Here is a 12709-nt window from a genome sequence, read left to right on the forward strand (position 1 = left end):
AACATTATATTGCAAATACACCTAACTGCAACAATTATTGTTGGCGTTTGTAGTTTGGGTAAACTTTTGGGTAAGAATTTACTCACTCTCAGGCCATCCAAGATGTAGATGAGTTTGTTTCTTCATCAGATTTGGAGAAATGGCAGCATTGCATTGAAAATGTATCGGCACAAGACCATGGGAACCAGACAAGTCTTCTGCACAATCTGAATTAAACCATGCCGTGCTGGTTTCGTCTGGCCAGAGGCCTGAGCCTGGTTTCTCCCAAGGTTTTTTTTCCATTTCTGTCACCAATGGAGTTTTTTGGTCTTTGCCGCTGGCGCCTTTGGCTTGCTAGTTGGGGACATTTGACTGATTGCACAGACACTACTGGAAGAGAACTGAACTGGATGATGACATCACTGAATCATAAACAGACTTTAGCTGGAAAAATTAGACTTTGTTATTGTCCTCTTCCATTATTGACAAACTATTTTCCTGTTCGACACTGTAAAGCTGCTTTGACACAATCACTATTGTATAAAGCTCTATATAAATAAAGGTAACTTGACTTGACATTGCATCACTTGCTCACCAGTGGATCCTCTGCATTGAATGGGTGCCGTCAGAATGAGAGTCCAAACATCTGATAAAAACATCACTATAATCCACACCACTCCAGTCCATCAGTTAATGTCTTGAGAAGCCAAAAGCTGCGTGATTGTAAGAAACAAATCAAAAGACGTTTTAAACTTTGAAACTGAAAACTATTTCCAACTAAAATAAAGTCCTCTACACTGTAAAAAATGACTGTGAATTTAACGGTAAAAGACTGTAAAAATGCTACAGTAAAAACCTGTTAAATGGTTAACAGTAAATTCCCCTAATATATACAGTGAAAACTGTATTGGGTAAAATTCCGGCAACCACAGCTGCCAGTTTTTTACTGTCAATTTTACGGATTTTTTTTTACAGTGTATCCATAATATTGCTAATTGATGGATTGGGGTCTTCAGATCTGTTCTGATGAAGAAACAAACTACATCTTGGATGGCTTGAGGGTGAGCCCATTTTCAGCAGAATTGTATTTTGGGGTGATCTATTCCTTCAACACATTTACTAACCTCCATTATTATTTTACATTAATGTGTGAGATTCGTTATTTTATAATCACTTTAATTTTGATAATACTTGTTTTGTCGTTAACGTGTGCAGATGAATGCTGCGTGATGATGTTCTAAAGCCGTGTGTGTTGTGTGCGTTTTTCTCCAGTGGTCAACACCACCTGTCCACCCAAGAAAGGTGAGAGATGGGCAGACTGCTGCCGTTGTGTGTGCGACACGTGTGTGTTCACGCAAAACACTGTGACGTGTGGCTGTATGTAGTCGTGTGTTCTTCATTGTCTTGGACTTTTCTTGAAAGAAAAGTTCCATGTACTATAAGTTCGCATATTGTCTGTTTGTGTTGTATTTCCATTTATGGGTCAATGACAAATAGGATGTCCAAAAATAGCTCAATAGTAGCTTAGTATAGTAGTTCAGAACTAGCTTAGAATAGTTTAGAATGCATTATTTGCATTGATATGATGCGGAAAGCTAATCTGTAGCTTGCTAATTTCTTAATGAATATTTATGAATGAATCTTATGAAAAGTATATCTGACTCTTTCTCTCTCTCTGATTATTTTTCATACTTTTAAACTGTGGCAAATATGATGTCTGAGATTATGAAAATGGAAAAATAGTTTTAAAAAATGACAGGTTTTATTAAGTGTACTCTTGTTCGTGCAAGGTTTTTGTGTCACATAAAAACAAAATAGCTTGAATGCTGGCTACAAAACTAAATTTTTTTTTAAATATTAATAGTAATTTTCATCAATTAACTAATTTAAAACAAAGCTACTTCGTTATTTTATTTTTAAGGTTTTTGTTTTTTTGCATGCTTTTTTAAAATGATTTTTTACAAAAATGATCAACAAGTAATTTTATTACTCATAGAAAAGTTGTATTGAATTCTGTTTTATTTTCATCATTTTAAATAAGTTATTTGATTCTGGAATCAAATCAAAACAAAGAAAATGAGCATTGATCCTTATTTGTTTTGTTTTTCCTTTTTATCTTTCGTTTCATTGTGTGTCCTCTGTAAGCAGCATGTCGTGTCTGTGATGTCTCCCTTTGATTTGATTCTCATTGTGTGTGTATGTTCATGTTCTGGAGTGCCTGTTTGTTATTGCTTGTGAAATAAGCAGGAAACCAGTGACGGCATGCATAATAATTAATCAGATGAAAGGTAGACGAATACAGCTTGACGGGATGTCACATGAGTCCAAACACCACTTTATTAGAAATGATGTGGGAATCCTGAACGCAATTCTAAAAAGCGTAACAGGATTATCGACAGGATACAAGTACTAACCAAGCCAAGCCCTGCTTGGCTTCCAAGTTCAGATGAGAGCGGTTGTGTATTAAAGGAATAGTTCACCAAAAAATGAAAATTTGTTGAAAATGTACTCACCCTCAGTCCATCCAAAATGTAGATGAGTTTGTTTCTTCATCAGATTTGGAGAAATGTAGCATTGTATCAGTTGCTCAGCAATGGATCCTCTGCAGTGAATGGGTGCCGTCAGAATGAGAGTCCAAACAGCTGATAAAAACATCACAATAATCCACACCACTCCAGTTCATCAGTTAAAGTCTTGTGATATGAAAAGTTGTGTTTGTGAGAATCAAATCCATAATTAAGATGTTTTTAACTTCAAACCATTGCTTTTACCTAAAATACGAGTCCATAATCCATAATAACGCTTCCTCCAGTGAAAAAGTAGATCTCCTGTTGTCTCTCACATCAAAATCCACCTGCATATTTTTTTGCATACCCGTTTTGGCTTTTAAATGGTACCAGATTTCTCTCCTGATTCAGCCTAGATGACTTTTTCACTGGAGAATGCAATATGGATATTAGCCAGAAGCAACAGTTCAAAGTTAAAAACGTTTAAATTATGGATTTGTCTCTTACAAACACACAGCTTTTGGATTCTTAAGACATTAACTGATGGACTGGAGTGGTGTGGATTACTTGTGGATTATTGTGGTGTTTTTATCAGCTGTTTGGACTCTCATTCTGACGGCACCCATTCACTGCAGAGGATCCATTGGTGAGCAAGTGATGCAATGCTACATTTCTCCAAATCTGATGAAGAAACAAATTCATCTACATCTTTGATGGCCTGAGGGTGAGTACATTTTCAGCTAATTTTCATTTGTGTGTGAATTATTCCTTATTTATTTAAAATTATTTCAATCAGTTGTTTGAAATGATGTCTACTCTCTTGAGATGAAGTCAATCAGTGGCTCAATAAAGCTGAAAACTTTTGCTTTATTCTGCATCTACATCAGTAGGTGTCAGTGTAATATCTAAGGCCACAAAATATAAACAAAATGTTGCTTAGTGCACATTTAAGCTTGCCTTCGGCTAGAAGACTCTTGCATTTTGGTGATTTCAGCAGTCGGAAGCTTTGAGAAAATATCTAACTGGTGCTTCAGAGCTAATTAGCTAAACCTCAAACAGAAGCAAGCGATCTGAGCCGCTGACACTGGTGTAAAGTTATCTCCTGTTATCTCTTCAGCCAGATTTCTTCATATCTAGGTTACACACAGCAGTTTTACCTTCTCCATATTATCTTGATTGTTAGATGTTATCTTGAACAAATCCTATTAGCTAGTTAATCCTGATTAATTAGTCAGGAAATCTCCAGTAACTGTGTCATGGTTTGGAATGGAGAGGTTCGATAACACCGCTTCCCATCTGAAGTCTGAGCACATTAAACCCGAATGATGCATGAGGTGCATGACATGAAGCTGCATTTATCTGCGTTGTGCTCGTGCATTACGACTCATACGGTCAGTGATAACAGTGACAGAGTGAATATAAGCAGTAAATAGAATTTCTGCCTAACCATCTGTCTCTTGTACATAGTAACTAAATACTAACCCTAGACATTTGCATTCATCTGCTTGTAGTCTCATGAAAAACATGTCCTCAAAATCTAAAAGAAAATCAAAACTCTAAAAGAAAAACAAAAATGGAATGAATGAATGAGTAATATAATGTTTGCATAGTTTTAAATTGTTTAAATTTTGAATTGTTATTATTTTTTTGTATTATTTATTTATTTATTTATTTTGTTCACCCCTAAAGGACATAAATATTTATTTATTATTATTTATTTATTTATTTACTTGCTATAGTTTTTATTTTCTTTAAAAATTTTAATTGGGCATGTTTTTCATTAGATTTATTGGAATACTATTAATATTTTATTTATGAAGAACCATTAATTTTACACTGGCTGTGACATTTTGGGGAATAAAATGTAACCTATACATGTTTTCACCGTTTCAATGAAACTCACCCTTAAAGGACATCAAATTAACAAAAAATACTGTGGTGTCTTTTTATCCCATGGTAAAACCATGGTATTCTTTGAAGCACATGGGAGGGGCATGTAAATACCATAGTATTTGAATATGGTAATTAATCACAACCATGGCATCTCAAAGTGCCATGGTATACCATCAATTTACCATGATACCACCACATTACTTGTTTGTTAGAGAAACAAAATAAATAAATTCAATTCAATTCAATTTGTAAAAATGCATGTAAAATTATCCAAAACCCAACAATGTAACAAAAAATAAAGGTGCTGCAACACTCTTTTGCTAAATGTGTAGCACATTTACCTGTTCAGCCTGTTCTAGTCAGCTTTTGAACAGAATATTCTTGAGAATTTTAAGCTAAATACATTCAGTGCAGGTTTTTTTGGCTTGGAAATAGAATAATATAAATCTCCAACTACAAGTTCCCTATACGTTTAGCACATTTTGCTGTTTTGCCGGTTTGTTTTTCAGCTAGACTGTTGAATTGCTTGAGTAGCTAAATGTATTCAGTATGTTTCAATCTGCAACTTTATTCCTCATTGGCTTCATTTTCCAGCCGTTTGATCCTAAATCTCTGTGGCCGTGTGTTCTCACCTGGGCTGTCAGGCTCCGTCCTCGTCTCTGCACAAAAAAGGTGATATTGTTAGACTACAAATGGAAGTGAGGCGAGGCCATTCCACAGGGTTCAAACAGTCCTTTTGAAGTGCCAGACTTATTACAAAATGTGCCGTTTACCCTCGTATACACACACACACACACACACACACACACACACACTCACTCACCGCCGCTCACTGAGACTTAACCTGCAGACATCTGCCAGAGAAGAAGCCAACATCAGTACAGCCGTAAAATATACACATGCACGTATTAAGATAAAAATGACTGTATATGAAAATATGCAAAACAGATCAGACCGGTTGGATTTGTTGAATATGATCTAAACTTAACTTTCAGGTGCAAAATGAGTTTTTAATTAGCCTTTTTTGACTAGTTTCTTACTAAAAATATCCTTATTAAAAATTTGTCCTTAAAATGAGATGAACTTACTTGAGAACCAACACTTTATAAGATATTATGAATTATTTTTTATGGATTGCATCTTGAATTTAAGAGTGTTTTGTGTAAATGCACTGGTGGATTTTTTTAAACTTGTTTAAACATGTAAACTTGTTTTAAACTTGTTTATACTTGTATAAAAATAAATATAAAAATACAAATCTGCCAATGCAATGCAATAATCAAGGGTTTTTAGATTTTTATTGGAAAATAAAACAATTAAGTACAGGGTTTTTTTCTTTTGTGTAATATACATTTAAATATCATTTAAAATGTAATTTTAAGTTTAATATTTATCATTTCCCCTTGCAGTTTCATCGTGTACCTCTAGGGTTTTACATGGGAAATTCTGACTACTTATGAGTTCAGAAATTATTAAAAATTATTAAAATTAGGAATTAAATAGACATTTAATATTGATTTCACGTTTTTCCACTGTTTTTTCAAAATTGTAAATTGGAGTACGTTTTACAAGAAAATCCTATTTCAGTGTTTTTCTACTTCAGAATTTCATCTTTAATTTAATGTGTTACTTGATTCTTTGTGATTATTTGTCAAATTTACTAGGATTTTTTGAGGAAAAATTATTTCAAAACCTTTCACACTGAAAAAAAATTATTCATTGAATTTACAATTTTTTTTTAAAGGGGTCATATGATGCGATTTCAATGTTTTCTTTCTCTTTGGAGTGTTACAAGCTCTTGGTGCATAAAGAAGATCTGTAAAGTTGGAAACACTAAAGTCTCAAATCCAAAGAGATATTCTTTATAAAAGTTAAGAGTCCGCCACACCTACCTAAAATGGCTCGTTCTAACACGCCCCCACATGTCTACGTCACTATGTGGGAAGATTTGCATAACGCCACCCAAATGTTCACGCAAAGAAAGAAGGCGTAACTTTTATTCTCGCTGTAGTATTGTTGCTGCCGCCGCCGCCATGTTGTGGAGACGCTGTGTGATTCGTTGTGAAAGCGAAACTGCTTTGTTTGGTTTTCCAAAAGAGCACACAACTAGAAATCAGTGGTTAAGTTGTATTTACAACACTGTTCCAGAACACTTCAACCCAAATATTCAGATGTGAGCAACGCATTTTACGGAGGACGAGGACTGTTTCCTGTGAGAATAGCCTGTCTGTTTCTATAAAGTGGGCCAATTGCAACTTTGCAAGGACAGTCTGGCGCTTCTGACTCACAGACTGTAAGTACGTTTTCATTTAAAGGATTTGCCACTGACGATTCAAACATGAGTTTTGAGCAGCAAAAACAAAAAAAAAAAAAAATTCTCTCTCTTTATTTATTCCTTCTCTTTCTAGCTTGTACTTATTTGAACAATGTCTAAGAACTTGGTATTACAACCACTTCCTGTGTCTGTTTGCCTCTTTAAGAAGAATCGCTTTATGTATCCCCCAATTGTAAGTCGCTTTGGATAAAAGCGTCTGCTAAATGACTAAATGTAAATGTAAATGTAAATAAAAAAATTTTCTGAAAGTTAGTCAACTAAATTAAACTACTAACAACCAAATCAACTAAATTTATTTAAATGTAGCTAAAATAAATTGAATGCAACCACTTACCTTACAAAAATGAAGTATCATTATTTTTCAGTGCACTGTATTAAAAAAAGGAAGATATTAGATGCATTTAATTCATTTTATGTAATGCATATGTATTTTATTGTTGTGCTGCAGCAGTGAATGATGGGTAATGTAGTTTTGTCACATAAACCTGTTGCCTCATAAATCATCTAAATGAGAAAATTTTTTTAGAAAGTTTTATTGCTTTTCTCTGTTGACAGCAAAGCACAAAATGCATAGAAACTGTCAACAGTCTCAATTAAAACTTGATAAGAAGTGAGTAGCTTTTGCTGTCAAGATCTTCCTGAATAGGCCTCAAAGAAAATCCCAGAGGTAATTATGGCTTTTGGTGCTGTTCATGCATGCTCATCTCATAAATATAATATATGGTAATATAAAACACGAGTTGAAGGCAGCATAAAACCCTGGTTATAAACACTGGAAAATGTTGTAATTTGATCATATGTTCTTATTTTGACAGCATGATCTGTTTGGATGATGAATCTGTGCGAAGGTTTCGTCAGTAAACCACTATAGTTCTCTGCTTTTCACATCCTGTTCCTCAGAGCGACTCTCACACGTCTTCTCGTTTGTCTTTTTCACACTTTTCCATTGCTCTTTGAGGTGTATTTCTGCTTTCTCTTTTTTACTCTGTGAGCGCGTCAGAGCTGTCAGCAATTACCAGCAGAGATGGTGTTGATGTTTGTTGAGGGAAAAGTGAAGAGAGTCAGAGATAGACTTGTGTCATCGGCTCAGAAGAGCAATCGCTGTTACTCACAATCGGCTGAAGCACAGGTCGGTCCTCGGGGGCAGGAACACCTGCAGTGTTCCTCTCCTGTCCCGACCCGACAAGATGATTCAACAGCCCACTTCAATCAGACCTGATGAGCCAACAGCGAGCCCTTCGGAAACACTTCCTCTCTTCCAAAATCACACTTCCTGTCTCTTTTCCTCTCGTTTGGTCTCATTAGTGTTGTTTGCTAAGACAAGCGTCACTATTACTGTTGCTCATTGTTAGAGTACTAACACTAATACTAAGTGATAAACTTTAGTCCTGCAGCGTTTGTGGTAGAGCTGAACGATATAACTAAAACAATTTAATATTTCTTTCATATTTTTGATTCTTTTGACAATATTCAATATATATTACTATTATTTGGGTCAATAAAATGATACTTAAATCATAAATTGATGTTTTTATTCAGCAAGGATGCATTAAGTTGATCAAAAATGATAGTAGACATTACAAAAGGTAGCCTTGTAACTTTCTATTATTCAAAGAATCCAGAAAACAACACAAAAAAACATTTTTTCAACTGATGATAATAAGAAATGTTTTTTTTTTTTTTGCAGAAAATCAGTATATTAGACTGATTTCTGAAGGATCATGTGACACTGAAAACTGGAGTAATGATGCTGAAAATTCAGCTTTGCATCACAGGAATAAATTAAATTTTAACATATATTAAAATAGAAAACAGCTATTTTAAATTGTAATAATATTTGACAATATTGCTGTTTTTACTGTATTTTTTATCAAATAAATGCAGTCTTGGTGAGCAAAGGAGACCTCAAACTTTAGGACGGTAGTGAGTATCTTGATATTATGTATTTGAAATGGCTAAAAAGGATGATTTTTTTTAATCAGAGGAACATTGATTAATATACAAAGTAAAATATATTAAAAAATAAATTATTTAATATTTCATTACATATATAATATAAGTAATATAAAGTATAGAAAATATATAAAGTACATAAGTAATTTATAATTCCTTTTTTGAGTCAAGTTTTGAATCAGTTTATTTAAAATGATTCATTTGAAATCGTTTGAACTGATTCACAACACTGATGTATTTGTTACTGAAGTTAAAAAGACTTTATTAAAACATTTTCATGTTGTTTATTTTTATAATTAATTACAAATATATTATGAATTTTTGATACATAATTTAACCAGAATATCCTAGGGTCCTGCAGCTGTTTGTCTTAGACCAGCCAGTAACCACTCTAGCATCATGCCAGTTTTGCACAGACATACAGTAAACCACACATTTTTCTCCAGAAACTGTAAAAGTGTAGTTTCTGACATCTTCCTCGAGCTCCCACTCTGATGTTTTGGTCCTGTGAGAGGTTCAGGCCACCGCTGCCACATGAATCATTATCGGTGAGCTGAAGTGTGGAGCCATTTGTCACAAAACCTCTCTAAAACACTCCTCAGCAGTGATGAAACATCGATCTATCAGCGCAGGTCAGCGTCTGTTCAGATGCACGCGGCCGGTGACCGCAGCGGAGCATCTTATTAACACTCACAGACGCTGCCGCACACAAACCCCAGAGATGTTTGGACATATCTGTGCATTAGCACTCCTGTAGGACCAGAGCTTGTCTCCGGTGCTTCACCAAACATAATGAGAGGAAAGATCAAACTGGTCTGGGATCAGCAGTCAAGGGCAACAGATGGCGGGTCTGCTGTGCGCTGTGTGCGCTGTCGCTATTCAGATCCCCTGCTAGCTGAAGAGTCTAGTCAGAGAACAATAAAAACCTCATGATAGAGACGCAAGACCCGGTCCTGCTATGGCGAGGTCGTTCCTGCTGCAAGCTTTTGTTGGTCTTGGCAGGAGAAGGTCACGCCACACTTTTGTGAAAGTGGCGATGTCTCATTTAGCAAGGCTTTTTGCAGCTTTTTCTGCTTTGAAGTGATCATACTAATGAGGGCAGTTGAACACCTACATTTTCAACAAAATAAATAAATAAATAAATAAAATATATATATAGGCCTATATATATATATATATATATATATATATATATATAACAAATAGATTTTAAAAAATTTATATTTTTATGTTTTAGTCTACATGCACAATGCATTTGAAATCCTTCACATGCATTTTGCAGTATTAAAATGATCAATTACTTAATTGCATGAATCGCAGCTTGCACCACAATCTTACATTTATATTAAATTAAAATGTAATAATTTAATAATACAATAATATAAATATTAATTTCAATCATTTAAAAAATTTATAATTTTTGAATTATTAATATAATGTAAAATTAATTCATACATTTTATATATTTAAAAGTATAATAATATGAGACATAGTTATACAGTTATATTTAAAAATTACATTTTTATATTTTAGGCTGCATTACATTTTTTCCACATGCATTTATTTAATGGATTTCTCCACATGCTTTTTGCGCTATTAAAGGGATAGTTCACCCAAAATGAAAATTTGATGTTTTTCTGCTTACCCCCAGGGCATCCAAGATGTAGGTGACTTTGTTTCTTCAGTAAATACTGTTCGGTTTCTGGCACAAACCGATCGTTTCGTGTCTTAGGACATCAATGTGTCGTCACGAGCCGCAGGGTTTAATTTGGATTTGTCTGTGCATGTTTTTTTTACTGTCATAGATTTTGTTACCATTGCCATGCATTATACGACTGATAGACTGCAACGGTTAAAGTTAAAAATCATCATATGTGTTCTACTGAAGAAACAAAGTCACCTACATCTTGGATGCCCTGGGGGTAAGCAGATAAACATCAAATTTTCATTTTTGGGTGAACTATCCCTTTAACATTATCAAGTAATTTATTGATTGAACATTAATTTGAATGATAATTTTGAATTAAACACCTAATGCATATGCTCTTTTTTGAAAATTTAGGGGCAGGTAAATCTGCATTTAATAGTTCACCCAAAAATTGTTAAGAATTTATTCACCCTCATGTCATACCAAACCTGTATGAGTTTCTTCTGCAGAACACAAAAGAAGTGATGCGTCCCAATTCGCATACTATCCGTCCTAAATAGTATTCGAAAATAGAATTAGTATGTCCCAAATCATAGTATGTTGAAAAGAGTATGACAAAGATTCCCGGATGGTCTACTACTTGAGATTAAAATTCGAAGTGCAGAACGATGCGCACTAATATTGCCCACAACACATTGCGCATTCGACAAGGATTCGATTAGAACTACAAACATGGCGGATATGCGAGACCGACGGACAGGCAGAGAAAGGGATTTGAGTGATAAATAATCAATGTCTAACCTGATTAAAAATATTTATTTAATGTTATTCGCGTTAAATTTCATCTGCAGCAATTTTATAATGATACATTTGGTCATTAACTTTTAAATGCATCATTATGCAAACATATGAAGAGAGTTCTCGGCATGAAAGACTGGGCGATCAACGTGCCTCTTCATTAATTAAATTAAACGAAATGTGAATTTTGTTAACTGTGACAAGATGATTGACAGTGCAGTTTAAACAGTAACAGAATGCACGTAACTAAGCAACAGAGCGTCCATTAAAGACGCAGTTATGACGAAGTAGTATGTCCCAAAGCTTGCCTACTATTCTGCTACATACTCAAAAGTATGTACTTTTTTTCACAAAAAGAGTACATACTTTTAGGGCATAGTACAAGTAGGCGAATTGGGACGCAGAAAAGGTATTCTGAAAAAAATGTTGGAACGGCAAGTTCTTTCCCCATAATTTTTCGTTCTCTCTCTGTAGATGCTGTCAACACTAAGATACTCACCAGTTTGAATGCATCGTCTGCCAAATGCGTAAATATTGTTTAGTGTCTCAGACCTGGAAATTGGCAAAAAAAACTGTGCACTATGAAGTTGCATGAAGCCAACCAATCAGACTGAGGTTTTTGAGAAAGCTCTTGCTATTTTTGTGTGCGCGGTCTCTGCGACGTCTGAGACTCAGACTGCTTTGAGTTTTTGCCAGTCGTTGCTATTTATAGGCCCCTGTGAAACATTGTCCCGTGTAACCAACACTGATGAATCCCTGACAATGTGTCACAATATTTGAGCCAATGAAAGAGATTTGACTGTGTTCGACTGCTCCATCATAGCAGAGAGTCTTCATTCTGTCAGACAGGACTGGGCGCTGAACTCTGATATTACTTTGCCACAGAAACACACTCCCATGTGTTAGTTCTTTTTTTAAAGAAAAAGCCAGCAAGCATGACCAAACGAAGCATTATTTTCTGGATTTAATCATCTGCTTCCAGACGGCCCAGCGGTGTCACTGAGCAGAGTGTGTAAGAAAGAAATATTAAAGCTGACAGCAAGGCCCTTTCTGTTACACACAAGTTCATGTAACACACGTTAGGAAGCTCCCATTGATCACAGTCAGTAAAACAACGTTCCCTCGCTACTTTGTGTGCGTGATTGGAACGGACGGATGCGTTAGTGGTGGATTCGGATCTGTGACCGGCGTTACACTCCGTAACGAATGTGTTTCTCTTCAGGGGAAAGTTCTCCAAGCTTCATCCTGCTGAAGTCAATGACATCACCTCCACTTATGACGACACTCTTGTGTAATTACTCACTAGATGTGCAACTGAGTACAGTACATATCTGATGTGAAGCGTTCGACAGCTGTGAAGCAGGAACATGTTACATCGGCTCAAAATTAACATTCAGTTTTTAGTTTTAGGATGTCATATGTTTTGTTTTGATTGATTAAGTAAGGCCCCGATCATACCGAACACCTTTTTTAGGTCTGAAAACGCGAAGTGCACCACACTGCCTTTTTTTGGTGACTTTCAACATATTAGGTTCAGTGTATTTGTCTGTCTCTGTCTGTCTGTCTGTCTATCTATCTATCTATATCTGTCTGTCT

General features: G+C 35.2%; 1 pseudogene; it reads left to right on the top strand.

Moving 5' to 3' along the window:
- Nucleotides 1-12709, top strand: part of LOC107666112 (solute carrier family 12 member 5-like) — a 108594-nt pseudogene that overhangs the window by 41067 nt on the left and 54818 nt on the right.

This window comes from Sinocyclocheilus anshuiensis, unplaced genomic scaffold, assembly GCF_001515605.1.
Source record: "Sinocyclocheilus anshuiensis isolate Anshui unplaced genomic scaffold, SAMN03320099.WGS_v1.1 scaffold447, whole genome shotgun sequence".
NCBI classification, from domain to species: Eukaryota; Metazoa; Chordata; class Actinopteri; order Cypriniformes; family Cyprinidae; genus Sinocyclocheilus; species Sinocyclocheilus anshuiensis.